At 46.5% G+C, this 17,225-nt stretch overlaps 1 long non-coding RNA gene across 1 annotated transcript in view; it reads left to right on the forward strand.

Moving 5' to 3' along the window:
- Positions 1-17,225, forward strand: part of LOC115085708 — a 151,636-nt gene that overhangs the window by 96,271 nt on the left and 38,140 nt on the right. Inside the window, exon 2 of the long non-coding RNA XR_003854933.1 lies at positions 5,691-6,025. This is a non-coding gene — a long non-coding RNA (uncharacterized LOC115085708). The remainder of the gene's footprint in view (positions 1-5,690; positions 6,026-17,225) is intronic.

The raw sequence follows: 17,225 nt of genomic DNA on the forward strand, positions 1-17,225 counted from the left end.
CATAAAATGCTTGAGATCCTCCAGTTCGTGGAAACTCCTAAGGAGATCGAGGCGGTCCCAGTGCATGAGATCCTTATAGAGAGCTGCTGCTGAGGATATGGGAATATGCCCTCACAGTGCCTCTTGTTAATAAGGAGGCGGACGGGGTCTACCTCATCCAGAATGCTGCTGGATTTGATAAGGGTCAGCTGCCCCACCAGTCTGTGGTGGCTGAATCCGCCCTGGAAAGGACCAAGCATTCTCAAACTCATTCCTAGGGGTCCCCGGGGAATGACCACAGAGCGGTGGAGGCTCTAGGGGGGAATGTGTTTCAAGGCTCCATGCTCATTGCCTGCATTGTTGGCTACCTACCTACATGAGCCAGTACTCGCAGGACATCTGGAAGCAGGTGCAGGAGGTGGCTGAGCAGCTGCCTCAGTAGCAGCAGGACATCCTCATGTTGCTGGTGCAAAAGGGCCTGGAGTGCGGAAAACACAAGGTCGGCAAGACCTACAGTGGTTTCAAGACAGCATGGAGAGTCTCTGCAGCGGGAATCGGTACCCACAGAATTGCATGGCTGCGGGCCTCGGATCTCTGAGCAGAGGTACAGGAATGATTCACCGCATGACGTGACTGGGGAGAATCTCTTCAGAGATAGGATGACTGACTCCATGGCACAATTTGGGAACACCATGAAACCCTCCAACAATTCTCTGTCAGCACTCCGGACCTATCCTTCTCTTCTAGGAGGCCAGCAAGACAGGGACCAAGGAAGTCTTTCATTCACCAAAGGAATTACTACACTCCTCCCCCTCACTCCTGTCAACACCATCAGGGCTCCTGCGGCCGACCCAGACAACAGAGAGCCTCCACGCCCCAGCTGGCACCTCAGTCAACTCCAGGGATGGGGTTTTGACTGGGTCATAGGGAGCATAGGCCAGTTGCCCGCTCCTGGGATGTTGGACTCTCCGATCGGGGGCAGGCTGCAGTTCTTTGTGACCCAGTAGCCTATTATAACCTCGGACTAGTGGTTTCTTTCCATTGTCCATCAAGGGTATCAATTGAACATATTGGGTGCCCTGCCGAAATGCCCTCTTTGCCTGTTTTGCATCAGGAGGTACTGCTAGCGGAGCTCTCCTCTCTCTTAACGGCCAGCATGGTCGAGCCTGTATCACCAGGACAAAGAGGGAGGGATTCTACTCCAGGTACTTCCTGATTCCAAAGAAAACTGGAGAACTCCATCCCATCCTTGACCTTTGAACAAGTTTCTAAAAAAAAAAAAGTTCAAGATAGTTTCCCTGGACTGGCTATGCTCCCTCGATCTAAAGGACATCTCAGGCAGGGGCCGCCAGGTCCTTGTGCTTGACCATCTGGGTGGTGGAGTCACTAAGGTTTGTTCTCATCTATCCAAAATCCCATTTCAGCCCATCACTTCATTTGGGCTTCATAGGAGCCATGCTAGAAATGGCTCAGGCCAAGGCCTTCCTGTCTCGTCAGAGGGCCAACACCTTGACGACCATTGTGGAAGAGATTCAGCAGAGACAGTTGATGTCAGGCTGGTTCATGTTGCAGCTGTTGGACCATATGGCTGCAACCATTCATGTCACTCCCTTGGCACATTTACACATGCACAGACCTAATGGACCCTGAGGTTGCAGTGGCGCCAGGCCACTCAGAGCCTCCAGGATTGCATCCGAGTCACCCCGTCTCCCTGGGACTCATTGTCCTGGTGCATTGTATTTTCAAATCTGGAATGGGGGATCTCGTTTCATAGTCTCCCTACCCAAATTGTCCCAACCACAGATTTGTCCACCCTGGGGTAGGGAGCTCATATAGATGGGCTCAGCACCCAGAGTCTTGTCTGCTCAGGAACGCTCCTGTCAAATCCACTTCCCGGAGCTTTGGGCAATCAGGTTTGCACTATGGGCTTTCAGAGATCGGCTGTCCAACAAAGTTGGCCTGATCCAAAGCGACAACCTGGTAGCCATGTGGTATGTCAGCAAGCAGGGAGGCATGGGATCATACCTCCTGTGTCAGGAAACGGTCCAGAGCTGGTTGTGGACCCTGTCCCATGGGATGGTGATTAGGGCCATATACCCAGCAAGGATGGAGATCATGCTACCATCTCTTTAGCAGGACCCGTCTCTTTAGCATCTCTTTACCATCTCTTTACCATCTCTTTATCATCTTTACCATCTCTTTATCATCTTTATCATCTTTACCATCTTATCTTTATCATCTTTACCATCTTTTTCTTTATCATCTTTACCATCTCTTTATCATCTTTACCATCTTTTATCTTTTTTTACCATATTTTATCTTTATCATCTTTACCATCTCTTTAGCAGGACCCGTCCAATGGAACATGCTCCCGCCAGACATCCGCCTTGAGATCTGCTTCGCTTCCTTCAAAAAGAAAATTAAAACCTGGCTCTTTAGCCAAGCTTTTCCAGAACTTTGATTATTTTTTACCTCCAGCTATCAAGATTTTCTCACCATCACAATCCCTTCTGCAGATCACATTTATCTTAGACAATTACGCCTTATTTTATGATTTGGTTTCTCAAAGAGACTATACAATTTTCTCAATGTTATTTTTCGAACCTGTTTTCCATGTTTTCCAAGTTCTATAACCTTGTTATATGTACCGCCTCTTGGCGTAATTTTTATGTTTCAATGTAAACCGATGTGATCTGTATTTTAATACAGGAACACCGGTATATAAAAATCTAAAAATAAATAAATAAATAAAATAAATGCTAGTGGACAGGCAGAGTTGAACCTTCAGACCCCATGAGTGGTCCCTGGATCAGGGGTAGCGAATCAGATATTCCACCTCTGGGGGAGTCTGGACGTAGATCTGTTTGCATCGCCTTGCAACAGGAAGGTGCCTTGGTTCTGCTCCCTGTATAGGTCAGACAGCAAACCAGCCCTGGACGCCCTTGCCCGTCACTGGGGCAAGGGTCTTCTGTACGCGTATCCTCCAATTCCCTTAGTGGCAAAGACTCTCTTTAAGTTTTGCGAGGACAAAGTGACCATAGCCCCTCATTGGCCTAGAAGGTCTGGTTTCCATTCTTATGGGAATTGTTCATCCGGAGACCGATCAGTCTGGCGACTCACCCTGGATCTCATCACACAAGATCAAGGCAGGTTGCAGCATTCCAACCTCCAGGCCCTGTTGCTCACAGCCTGGATGTTGAGAGGTTAATCCTGTAGCCACTTGATCTCTCAGAGGATGTGCCTCGGGTCCTGGTGACTTCTAGAAAGCCTTCCACTAGAAAGTCCTATGGACAGAAGAGGAGGTTTTCCTTTTGGTGCGAGCAGAAGGCCCTAGATTCATTCTCTTGCCCCATACAAAAACTGCTTGATTACTTTCTACACCTATAGGAAGCTAGCTTAAAAACCAACTCTGTTAAAGTTCATCTCAGAGTAGTTTCTACGCCCATCTCTGTTCAGCCTATAAATTGTACGATTCATGCGGGGCCTGCTTCAACTGCCTCCCGCTGTGTCCTGGGACTTCAACGTGTTGTTAGCTCAGCTGATAAAAGCTCTTTTTGAGCCACTGCACACCTGTGACCTGAAGTTGATTGTCCTACCCACATTCTTTCCCAGGTCCCATTCACACCAAGCCGAACGAGCACCACACAGTTTGGACTTCAAGCGAGCTATAGCCTTTAATCTGGAGCGGACAGAAGCCACCCAACTTTTTACTTCTTTTGATAGGAATAGGTTAGGCGTTGCCATTGCCAAACAGACACTATCCAGTTGGCTAGCAGCTTGCACCTCCTTCTGTTATGCCCAGGCGGGACTGCATCTTGGGGGCCATGTCAAGGCTCTTTCTGTCAGAACTATGGCGGCGTCAGTGGCCCACTTGTGAGCAGTTTCCCTGGAGGAGATTTGTAAGGCTGCTTCTTTCCACACGTTTATATCTCACTCAGGCCGATACAGAAAGAAACACGGGAGAGCGGGCGAGCGCCCGCTCTCCCGGTGCTCACACAGGCCAGTGTCCTGTGTGCGCGATACAGTAAATAAAATTATGCTAATTAGGGCCCGCGGTAAAAGGAGGCACTAGGGACACTAGCGCGTCCCTAGTGCCTCCTTTTTGACAGGAGCGGTGGCTGTCAGCGGGTTTGACAGCCGACGCTCAATTTTGCCGGCGTCGGTTCTCGGACCCGCTGACAGCCATGGGTTTGGAAACTGGACGCCGGCAAAATTAAGCATCCGGTTTTCAACCCGCGAGCCGCAGGCTGATTTTAAATTTTTAATTATTTTTTACTTTTGGGACCTCCGACTTAATATCACCATGATATTAAGTTGGAGACTGTACAGAACAGAAAAGCAGTTTTTACTGCTTTTCTGTACAGTTTCCCGGATCCGAGAGAAATTAATGCCTACCTTTGGGTAGGCGCTAATTTCTGAAATCACGCGGGAATAACTAATAGGGCATTTGCATGTTGTGGGCGCTATTAGTTTCGGGGAGGTTGGATGCGCGTTTTTGATGAATAAGGGGCAAAGCTAGCCCGTCAAACACTCGTCCAACCGCGGGTTAACAGTGCGCTCCCTGGATAGGGATAGCTGACATGACAGTAGGCTCAGTCAGTCTGTCCTTCGGAACCTGTTTTGAGGTGTAGAACTCACCTTTCCTCGCCTAGGGCCTGTCGTTTGGGTTCAGGCTCTCTTCCCCCTCTGTTGTTGTTGTGCCTGTTGGCACCTAGTTAGGTGTCTGTTGGTCCCCTTTTGTGTTGGGGAGCAGCCTATAGCTTGGTATTCACCCATGTGTGAGGACTTCCATCCTGCTATTCCTAGGAGAAAGCAGAGTTGCTTACCTGTAACAGGTGTTCGAGGACAGCAGGATGTTAGTCCTCACGAAACCCACCCACCACCCCACAGAGTTGGGTTTCTCCTATTTTTTGTTTTAATTATAATTCTGTGTTATGAGACTGGAGAGGGTCCCCATGTGGACATGGGGTATAGAGCATGCTGGGCATGCACAGTGTATCTAGTCAAAGTTCTAGAAACTGCCATAAGTTTTCCGCATCAGGGCTCCATCTGATGATGTCACCCATGTGTGAGAACTAACATCCTGCTGTTCTCGGAGAACACCTGTTACAGGTAAGCAGCTCAGCTTTACCTTGAGACAAGGGCAGCCACATGATTTTGATTCAGGTATGTGAGAGAGAGAAAGAGAAATCACGCTTGGTCCCTGGTCCTGCCCCTTTGCACAAGTCAAACTTGGCCTTGGCCTCTCCCAACTCACCCCCTCCACAGTTCCACTCCCTTTCTGCCTACAAACTAAGCCCTGGGCATGAGCTCATGCTGCTGGCCAACCAGGCCAGCAGACCTGCCAGCAAATAGATGTGTGGAAGTTTCAGGTTTGCTTCCTTTGTTTTTCCTGTTTGTTTGTCTGATTAGAGTTTATTGTTGTTAAGCTAAGCAAACATTTGAAACCAGTGGTCACCATGAGCAATCAGGTTTTCAGCTGCCGGTTTGAAGAAGTAGTTGTGCTGTTTTAGCCTATTGCAGGAACCAATAGAAAAGGAATCGACAGGACAGAATTCTTGTTCTTTAATAAAAAAAAAAAAAATTAAAATAAAAAGTGCTAATTAAAAATTTTAGATGCTATAAATAATAACGTGATAAAATAAGACCACCTGCTTCCTTCTCCAGTTTTGTACTGTTCCTTATGGCCTTCTGCTTCTTGTTTTTCTCAGGGTTGCAGGCCTGCTGTCGTGCCTGGCGAGGAGGACTTGTGGAAATGGACTGCTGTGTAGCCTCTTCTGTTGGGAACGTTAATGGATTTTTGAAGAACACTGCAAGCCGAGGAGGTGACCTCCTTGAGAAATAAACATGGCTGCTCTTGCCTATACGATGTTGTTGGGAGAAATGCTTCAGTTGCGTGAGGGTGGCATAGCACCCCTACCTTTTCTGCCAGGATGCCTTCTGCCGACGTACGCTGCAGTGCTTGAACAGGAGAAGGCCTTGTTAAGTCTCCATTCCCGGAGAGGTTGTCGATGCTTTTTCTGTCTGGTGCCTGCTTCATCAGAAGGTATGATTGCAGTATTCTTGGTACTCTGTGAGATAGAGATCTTGGTGTAAAATTAACCAAAACTTACAAAACAAACCCTAGTATTTGGTGTTTGCAGTCTTCTGCCATGTTGGTCAGCCTTCAGTGCTTTCAGCGCATATGAGGTCAATATTGCAAGCCTTTGTAGGGGTAGCTTTTGAGTTACACACACACTAACAGAGCTTTGGGCATTTCCTCCATTCGACTGCATACATTTTGTGCTCACAGAATTTATTTGAATAAAGATGGGCAGCAATGTAGGCGATCTGGGTGCAGGACTGAACTTTTTCTGGTGAGTGCACAAGTTGAGTGCTCTCTGGCTAAGGTTACACGTATAAGCCCGATCTGGAGAAATCACAGGCCTGAACTTAAGCGAGTGGGAGGACCTGTACAACAATGCATCCAGCTGAACATCCAGGAAACGTTATATGTGTAACTTTCCCCAGAAACTTGGCAGCTCACTCGCTCTCTCTGTATGTTGACTTCATGTGTTTGACAACATCTTTAGGCCACAAGCTTTTCATTATTAAAGGGAAAATATATCAAAGGTATCTCATTTTCATTGCTTTGGGAATAATATTTTCAGTGTGTGCTGCACTTGTTTTGCATTGTTTGCTAACACTTTTACAATCAAATCTTTCACGAACATTGACCCACTTTTCAATCAGCTCTTTTCATATTGTACTTTCTCTGCGTACTGTGATAGCAGAACCTGTTTTCTTCACAACTAGGGTGGTGGATTATGGAACCACTTCCTGGTGGACGTGGTGGAGGCAAAACCAGTAATGAAATTGATGGAAGCCTGGGATAGGCACAGAGGATTTCCGGTTTTAAAGAAGCTAAGGGAAAGCAAAAGGTGAACTTGGGGTACAATACTGTGAGAAATCTTGGGGCTGGCTAGAGAACAGATTTAGCCTGGACTCTGGCTGTTACCTTGTAAAACTTCTTTATTAATGACAAAAAAACAAAACAGAAGCAGCTGTGCTTAGCTTTGCAGTTCATAAAATAAAGACAGTAATATTACTCACAGTTCAGCAGTATTAGCCTTCCCTAGGCTTCCTTCTCTTCCCTGGGGGCTCCCTTGTTCTCGCTTCTTATTCCCTTCTAAAGAGAGCAGAACTTCCTTCCTGTCTGTGGCTTAAGGTGGACCAGGCTAAATGCCTGGTCCTGGGCTTCTAAGGAGGGTCTAACCTACACACTTTCACGTGGGGGTCTATGGGATTACATCTGCTGTCGTATTCTGTGTCTGAGAGTTACCTCGAGGTAATATTACTTTGGATGTTAGCGGTGTTCGTCGCAGAGTTTTTCTGAAAGTTGACTGTGTATTTAGCGCTAGTTGAAGATGACTTGCTGAGCAAGTACAGCAGTAGTTTCTCCAAGGCGACAGTCGGTACGGGAGACATGACAACATTTGGGAAGCTAAGGACAACTCTAGGATTTTCTATCATTGTCGGGGCGGAGGGTTGTATATGCGCTGTGTTTTGGTTTGTTTTTTTTTTTCTTTTAAATTTTTGTGAGAGAGAGAATGATAGTTGGATAGGGTCTTTCTAATAACAGTGGTTCCCTCTTATGAGCACACCATTGAAAACAGATTAAAAAAAAGAAAAGAAAAGGTTTCTGAACAGCGTATTCCTGTAACAGGATACGTCCACAGCGAGGAACGCAAGGAGCCTTGGAAAAGGTGTTCCTTACAGAAGGGTCCTTCAGGGTGCAATACACTGTACTACTGTAGTGATTACATTTCTCTGCCAGTGTTTACTTTACAGTTTACAGTAATTCCCATTTTGCTTCTATGGAAAATTCCTCGCATTCTGTATTTATTTTTGAACAAGTCTGTGCCGGGACTCTCTGAGCTTGCCAGATTAGATAGCGTTGCTTCTGCTGTGTCTCTGTGAGGTAGGACATTTTTTTGCTAGATGGTTTTTCTTTTTGTTAAAAAAAAAAAAAAAACTTTGAAAAAATAGATTATCATCTTAGGGCGAAATCTACCAGGAGAGCAGTGGTGAGCTCGGCCTAGTAGGGCTGTGAGGAGAAAACCCTTTCCACAGAAGTTGGCAAACAGTTGCCAGGAGAGCCCGACGATTATGTCACACATCAGTATTTATTTATTTATTTGAAGAGTTTTATATACCGTCATTCGGAAACGTTAAAATAACGCCATCATAACGGTTTACAAAATAGGTTATAGGGAAATGGGGGGTTAACAATGGTTGTAAAGTACAAACTGTTATTAGGCTTAGGAAATAACATAAGTAATGATTAAGTTCAGTTTAGGAGTTCTTTCTTATTTAAGAAAAGCATAGATGTGATGAATTTCAATTAGTCATGAGGTTGTATTGGAGGACGGTGATGTTTAGATGATCCTTTGGGTGGATTGATATGCTTTGTTGAACAACCAAGTTTTTAATTCTTTTTTAAAGGTTTTTAGGTTTTCAGTAGCTCTTAATTAAGTATGGGTGGGCGCCCTGTTGGGTTGACTGTTAATAAGTTACAACAAGAAAGACCACGTCCTGTGGAGACTGTTTTAAGCAGGACCTTTGAGGGGTTCCCAGAGGCGTTGCGCGCGGAGACCTGGAGATGGCCAGGGTTTCGTTTTTCTCTCGCCTTTTCTGCTACAGTAAAGAAATGAAGGGAAAAAGGAGAGCAGCCATCCCGCGCGCCAGATTGAAAAAAACCCCCACAATTTTATTTTATATTTTTAAAATAATTTGGGCGCTCGGGTGAAAATCAGGAAAAAGTAGAAATCCGGTCCCGAAGGGAAGGCGACCTGAGCACCCCCGGTAACAAACCCAGTCTGTCATGTTAGTAGGAAAATGATGTTGAGCTGCGAACGCCGTTGTACAGCACCCGCCGTTGTCGTAGGGATGTGATCAAGGCGTGGAATAAAAGCGAGGATCTTGTTGGTTTGTCGAAATGTAGTAGTTTTCCCAAAAAAGTCACCCTTGTTTGGAAACACCCCACCCCCCGACAAAAAAATGGAGTAATCGCAGCGGCTGCTGGCTATCAGTTGGGCAGCAACAGGCATACACGTGTGTGGGCATGAACATTGTAAGAATTGTACACAGTACAACTAGCCAACATAGGTATCAAAGGTTCAGCTCTCAGATGGTTTCAGTCCTTCCTAAGCAACAGATTCTATAAAGTCAGGATAAACAACAAGGAATCTCTTCCAGTCCTTTCAGATCAAGGAGTCCCTCAAGGATCTTCACTTTCACCCACCCTCTTCAATATCTACCTCCTCCCTCTCTGCCACCTGCTCTCAAACCTCAAGCTTACCCATTACGTCTATGCAGATGACATTCAAATCCTTCTCCCGATTTCAGAATCCCTTCAAAAAACGATCAGCTACTGGAATGACTGTCTCCAGCCAATTAAAGACTTACTCTCAAGCCTCAACTTAGTATTGAATGCCAACAAAACCGAAATGCTCATTATCTCCCATGATCCCCTCACCATCTCATCAAGCTCCTCTCAACCAAACTCAATTAGCAAGTTCTCACCTGACGTCAGGGATCTTGGAGCCTGGCTAGACAACCATCTAAACCTAAAAATGTTTGTAAACACTACCACAAAGGACTGCTTTTACAAACTGCAAGTCCTCAGAAAGCTAAAACCCCTCCTTCACTTCACTGACTTCCAGCTAGTACTTCAATCCATCATACTTTCTAAGCTCGATTATTGCAACTCCCTCCTTCTCGGTCTTCCCACAAATACCATCAAACCCTTACAAATGGTACAGAACGCCGCCGCCAGAATACTCACAAACTCTAATAAAAGAGATCATATCACTCCAATCCTTCGTAACCTACACTGGCTTCCTATTAATCACAGGATCCTCTATAAAGTTCTCACAATCATTCACAAAGCAACATACAATCTTGCTCCGATCATGTTAAGCACCCAACTTCAACCTCATACATCTTCCAGACCAATTAGAAGCGCATACAAAGGCACACTGCAAGCCCCACAGGTAAAATCATCACTGAGCAAACGAGCACTATCTTCAGGAGACCCCCACCAATGGAACGCGCTCCCCCCAGATCTAAGACTAGAACCAGGTCATCAGGAGTTCAAAAAAAAGCTAAAAACCTGGCTTTTCCGCCAAGCCTTCCCAGACATTTAATGCTACCTAGTCAAGATTATAAACCCAAATTATGGGATACCTCACTGTTTTTTACTATTACGATTTTTTCAACTGCACTATGATTTTGAGCTCATACATTTCTTGTATTTATACTGTATTTACACTATATGATAATATTACTATGTTTAATTGGTTATCTTGTTCTATTGTTCTATGTAAAGCCCCTGCTCTTTTTGGGCATTTCAAAGTTGTATGTAAACCGGAGTGATTTGTAGTTCCTACAAGAACTTCGGTCTATAAAAATCAAAAATAAATAAATAAAATAAACAGTATTCAAGGTGCGGTCTCACCATGGAGCGATACAGAGGCATTATGACATTTTCCGTTTTATTCACCATTCCCTTCCTAATAATTCCCAACATTCTAGTCAAAAAAGCAAATAGAATGTTAGGAATTATTAGGAAGGGAATGGTTAATGAACGGAAAATGTCATAATGCCTCTGTATTGCTCCATGGTGAGAGCGCACCTTGAATACTGTGTACAATTCTGGTCGCCGCATCTCAAAAAAGATATAGTTGTGATGAAGAAGGTACAGAGAAGGGCTACCAAAATGATAAAGGGGATGGAACAGCTCCCCTATGAGGAAAGGCTGAAGAGGTTAGGGCTGTTCATCTTGGAGAAGAGATGGCCGAGGGGGGATATGATAGAGGTCTTTAAGATCATGAGAGGTCTTGAATGAGAAGATGTGACTCGGTTATTTTCACTTTCGAATAATAGAAGGACTAGGGGGCATTCCATGAAGTTAGCAAGTAACACATTTAAGACTAATCGGAGAAAGTTCACTCAACGCATAATAAAGCTCTTGAATTTGTTGCCAGAGGAGGTGGTTAGTGCAGTTAGTGTAGCTGGGTTCAAAAAAGGTTTGGATAAGTTCTTGGAGGAGAAGTCCATTAATGGCTATTAATCAATTATACTTAGGGAATAGCCACTGTTATTAATTGCCTCAGTAGCATGGGTTCTTCTTAGTGTTTGGGTAATTGCCAGGTTCTTGTGGCCTGGTTTTGGCCTCTGTTGGAAACAGGATGCTGGGCATGATGGACCCTTGGTCTGACCCCAGCATGGCAATTTCTTATGAACTACTGAACCGAAACAATTTCATTTAATCTTGCGGATTTCTAAAAGTGAAGTGAAGTTGTTTGGATACGGTTTGTGGCAGGCAGGCAGGACATGCTGCCTGTGCAGCCGCCACTACCGGTCCTTTCACCCGGTGCATTTCCTGTCTTAAGGAAGCTCGTGCTCAAGAGAGGAGGAGCAGCTTAAGGGCCTGGGGAGCGCATGGATCATGCTGGGCCCCCCTGCTCTGCCATCTGTATCTGTGGTAACCTCCACAGCCCAGGGGGGCGGAGTGCTGAGGGGCATCTGAGCAGGAAGAGCTGGGAGGATTGATTGGAGGCCATTTTGACTTGGGGGGGGGGGGGAGAATAGATGTGACTGAAGTTATGGAGGAGGAGGGGGACATGAAGGGCGCCGCTGGAGGAAGGCAATTACTAGGAGGAGTAGGAGGATACTAAGTGAGTCGCAGAGGAGCAGATTTAGGAAGAAGGGGAGGGAAGGGGATCTGAGGAGTGGTGAAATTCTGTCGGTTGGGGTGGGGCAAGGGAGGAGGCGGGTAGGTAGGCTAAAGGGGTGCCAAGCTTTCTTGCACCAGAAGATAAGGAATCGTAATGCACAGTACCAAAAAGCCTCAAATATGGGGAAGGAGAGAGGCCCAATGGGGACCCCCACCAGTATCTTTCTCGCAGTCCTCCCACCCTGTGCCCATCACCTGCAAGAACAATGGGGGCTTGGCGGCCCCAACATAACACCTCCCACCCCACGCCTTGTTGCTTTGCTCCCTCTCTCCTCACCCTCTGCCCAGCATTAATATCCCATGACACCCATCCCCCTTCTCCTCCCCTCCCCTCCCCCTGTCCAGTACCCAGCACCTCTCTGCCCCCAACCTCTCGCCCATCTTTTTCTATGGTTCTCTTATAACCCTCCCTCATCAATCACCACTTCTGGCTCTCATGCATGCCCACACAATAACCCGTCCACTCCCCGTGTGATTTTCATACTCTTCCCCCTGCTAATCGCCATTTCTGTCTCTCTCTCATTCCTCCACCCTGTCACACTGCAGGCTCTCATCCCCCACTTATCAAATCTGACTCTGTCACTCTCCCTCCCTCTTCATTATCTCTGGCTTTCTCCCACCCAAATATTCCCTTCTTCCATGGCTCTTATGCAACCCTGTATCCTGACCCTCTCTCCTTCCCTCTACTCCCCCCTCTCCCCCTTCACTGGTCCCACCCTCACTCCAGCTGCAGAACACTGGCAGTTCAATTTGCATTGCTGATTTCAGGGAGATGGGGGGGGGGGGGGGTTTGACATTCACCCCCTGCCCTTACCTCCCCCACACCAGCTCTTGCTTGTGCTGTCCCCTAGCATTCACCATTTCAGCTCTTCCAACATTCACCCTTTTTTGTGCCATTCACACCCTTTTTGCCCCGCCCCATTCACCCCTTCACTTCCACCAAGCGTTTAGACCCCCCTCACCTCCCCCAGCATTCTCTAGGGAGGGAGGGACAGGATGGGGAGGGGGTCAGCTGTAGCACTGGCCCCTCCCCTTTCTCCAGTGTTACTGGTTGCAGACAGGAGGAAGAGCAGAGAAAGGCCTCTGCTCCTGACCCCAGCCCCTCCTCCTCCTCCTGTTTGTGCTGCAGTGAGCAGTACTGGGAGGACAGGAGGGGCGGGGCTGGAGGCGGGAGACTTTTCTGCCTGGCTGTGTGTGTGCCAGTCCTGTTCCAGCTCTCCTCCTCCTCCTGTCTGGTGCAGTGGTGCTCCGTTGCCATGGGGACAAGGCTGGCCACCCCTGAGGTAGAGGCTAATCCAGCCCTGCCATTGGTTTCTGTCCCAAACACAATTGTGCTTGGTTTTCGCCAGACCAAGCTAACCTTAATGGGGAGTTTTGTGGGTTTCTGCTGGCTGAGGTGCGTTTCGTTCCATGATAGGAAGGTATCGCTGGAGAGTAAATGGCTTGCTTCTCCTTCCTTGCTTGGTAGGCACCATTGCAGCAGAGTACCCTGTAAATCCAGGATTAGAAAGAAAATATGAGTAAATTAGGGAATGTCTGAAGATCTGTGCACTGAAACCCATGGTAGAAAGGCTCTTAACAGGGGATGCACAAAATAATTTTGTGTACCCGCTGGAAAAGTGCTTCTGTAGCGAGTGAGCGCGCATTCTTCCCCAAAAAGTGTACCGTTGCATCTCAAAATCTCTCATGCTGAGCAATTCAAAATGTAAGGGTCTCCCCGCTCCTCAAAAGCTGATCATACCCCCATCCCCCCCTTCTCCCCACATCCTTAAAAGCCGATCATCATGCCCCCCCCCCTTGCAGAAACCAAAGTCAAAGCCTGCATGTACTAGAATCTAGGTCAAATGTGGTAGCAATATTGCTTGAAAATACAGCTTGTAAATATTGAGGGGATTTTCAACAATGTGACGTATTAATAGGCTTTGAAAAGCATTACGCCTTTAATCAGGCCCTTGGAGGAGCAGACTGCGTAATTAGATATTCTGACAGCTTTGGGCAGCTTGAACAACAACAACAAAAAAAAAGCGTGTGTCCCAGACTAGCTTCTCAGCATCTGAGGCCATATGCACCCTTTGGGAGAATGTAGAAAATGTCAAAAGAAGAATCTTTTGACACCCTTCTGAGTGATTTATAATTCCAGCTTAAAATCAATAACTTCTTTTTTTTTTTTTTTTTTAAACATTAAATCCAGAGCATAAAATTTGCAATTGACATTCTATTTATTTGACATTTCCAAAGTGAAGTGAAGTGAAATAGCAGTGCCAAAAATTGTATTTTAACTGTTTCTGTCTTTCCAAACAGAAAAGGTGAGATTTCTGTAGAGTTCATGCTGTCTCTGTGAGCTGGGAGAATTTGCAGGCCGGCGCTGATCCAGGGCTCTCCGTGGAAGCCGGGTTTTGGGTGTGGATGCACGGGGGTATTTTGCCATGGCTGATTCTGCACTGGAATAGAAGAACCCCCCTTGGACGTGTTTTTAAGGTCATTCAGGGTCTCAGGAAGGAAGAGCTTTCTTTCCTCCTGTAACGGTATTGCTGCTTGACAGCGATACGGATCGCGCTTTACATCGCTTGCTCTTGCTTTTGAGGCCAGGTTTAAATCTTCAGACCTCAGATTGTCATCTCAATTCCGCTTTAAAAAAAAAAAAAAAAAAGAATTGCCTGCATTTGGCGTGGACAATAAATAAGTTAAGTCTGTACCATATTTCTCTCCCTTTCCGTGTGTGTTTACCTGCCTTCTTTCCTTGCTAGAGCTGATGTGTCTTGCCTCATAACAGCACAAGTGGAAAGGGGCCATGCAACTCTAGTCCTCTGTAGGGCAGAGCTAAGACGGGACTCGTCACTGCTACTTCAACACCTACAGCATTGGGGCTACCTGCAACAGTTCCCTGTTGATCTCATGGGGTGTTTTTCTCAAGAGCTCTGCTCCAGCCCCTAGAGGGCTATTTTCATTGATAAATCGGGGAGAAAAGTTTTTTTCATTAGCATCTAATTTCATTAATTTGTTTCGAGCGCAAACATCAACCTTAACCTGACTCGTTTTCCCAAGTGGAGGTGCTTAAAATCCTAAACCCCCGGTGCGATGACAGTAGGATGGCAGCATCCTTAAGAATCACAGTCTCTCCCCCTTCCCCCCCCCCCCGCCTCCCATCGCCCATCACCCTCCCCTCCAAGCAGTGTCAGGCTGCTGTTGGCCGGACAGTCTTCTTTCTCCAGCTTGGCTTCCTGTGCTGAAGGCTCTGGCATAGAGATCTGACGTGGAGTAAATCCGAAGAACAAGAGCCTCGGTCGATATCAGCGGTTACCGTAACTTCGTTTAACCACATGGGGTTAATTTTGTATCAACCCGCATAGAATTCAAGGCAATTTCATGCATACTTTACACCAGATTTCAAAGGGAAAGTGCATGCATTATTTTCCCTTTGAAAATTATCCCACCAAAAACTGCCCGTGCACAACTACACCTGCTACTCTGTGTGCATAGATTTTTGGGGGGAAAATTACGTGCATATGTTTGAAGATACAAAAGCCTTGTATGTAAGTGCAAACCCCTCCCCACATCCGCTGTAATGAGATACATTTTGGTGCATTCAGGACGAACGTGCACAAGTTTACCCACATATCGGACGAAGAGTTTAACAACCGGCCATTTCTGCTGGTTTTACTGGCTAAGATGCCCTTAAATATTAATCTCCCTATGCTTCTTTCTGTGTGTTTCCTCTTTAAAAGAGTTTTGTTGTTCAACTCTCTCCTGGAGGCGGGATGTCCATCTTTGTAGATTATGGGAAAACGTTATGCTTTGAGATTATTTTTTTGCATTGTTACTGGATGCACTGCAGGTCGTTTCACACATTGTAGAAAGTTCATCTAGATGTTGGAGAAATGGAAAGAATACCTAGAGCAAGGACCATCCCTTTAACAAAAGTGTTAGAGGTCTTAACTCGTGAGGAGAGGCTGCCTCAACTGGGGCTGTTCTCCTAAAACCAACACTCTTGGGGCACTCTCCTCACAATATTTAAAGAGATAGGGGCCCCCCCCCCCCACTTCCGTCACCTAAATTGATAAACCAAAATATGGGTCCTTTTGGCCCCTCCCTGAGTATCTGTGAAGCCCCAGCCAAGGTAGAAAACATTTGGGAACCCTCCTAGGCTCCTTAGATCCCCTCATACTCCTGCCTACCTGATGTGAAGTCTTGGTTTTCAGAGACCGGATCGTTCCGGCCCCCTCGGCATCCAAATTCAAAATTGCGCTGGCTGACCCGTGACTCCATTTTGTCCTGCACGTGAAGGGCAAAAGTAGCTGTGGGTCAGCTGGCGCCATTTTGAATTTTGGCACCAGCGGACAACCAGCAGCTGGGCATCACTCCTACGCCCGGAAGAGCAGGACTTCAGATCTGGTAAGAGGGGACGGAATAGAGGGAGGAAGGTGCTGAGGGAGCTCAGTTTTTTCCTGCCTTGTGGGGGTGCAGGCTTTTCCAGTTAACTCTCTTGGGAGGGCTCAGGGAGGTTTGCTAGGGGTGAGTGGGGAGGGCCACAAGGGTTCAGATTTGCCTCTGCACCACATGGGGATGCAATCGGACATTACCACATGTGATTTCCCAGCCTCTGCGATGCACGTTCGTGGGTTCGGAGTTTACTAAACTGCAGTACTGCAACTTAAGCGGAAATAATATCCGGTAAATTGGTGTGGGAATGTGCTGCTTTACCAAGTAAGATCCTAAGATAGGTTCCTAGATATTTTGAATATCGGCCTAAAAGCGAATGAGTACAGTACGGGCATTGGCTGGCCCTATAAATTTCTTGCAACCGTTAAGTGTTTGGGGATGGAGAAGAGGAACTACGTGAGTTGTCTTTTCTTGATTATTGTGTCCAGTTGTGGAGGTTGTACCTCAAAAGGAATACGGTAACAGATAAAGATGGCAGATAAAGACCAAAATGTCCAAATCCAGTTTGCTCAGATGAGATTCGTTTCCTTTAGTTAGAAGGGTTGCCAAAAAATGATTCACCTGAATCCTTATGAGGAGAGGCGTAAGGACCTAAATATACTTACATCTCACCGAGAAGAGAAGAGTTGGAGGGGGGTGGCGTATATGATAGACCCATTCAAAGGTTTAAATAATGCACAAGAAGGAAACACATTTCGGTGGATAGGAAGTTTTTCAACTGGTGCTCTAATGGGATAGACTGGAGAATAAAAGCAGACAATATTCCTTCGCAGAAAGCGTGGTAGATACATGGAATGGCCTCCCAGAGAAAGCCGAGGCAGTGAAAACAGAACTAAATAGAGCAGGAGCCAAGCACAGAGAACCGGCCATGCAAAAGGGAAGGAAAAGCTGGAGATCACCCTGGGGGTCTCTAGCAGTGCATCAGCAATGGAACCGAGCAGGCTTCCTTACGCTCCTCGCCTGCCGTCAGATTCTCCCGTTTCTGTATTTCTGTGGCTGCACGCTGAAGATTTGTTGGCAGTGACAG

The sequence above is a fragment of the Rhinatrema bivittatum genome, chromosome 2 (genome assembly GCF_901001135.1).
Source record: "Rhinatrema bivittatum chromosome 2, aRhiBiv1.1, whole genome shotgun sequence".
NCBI lineage: Eukaryota > Metazoa > Chordata > Amphibia > Gymnophiona > Rhinatrematidae > Rhinatrema > Rhinatrema bivittatum.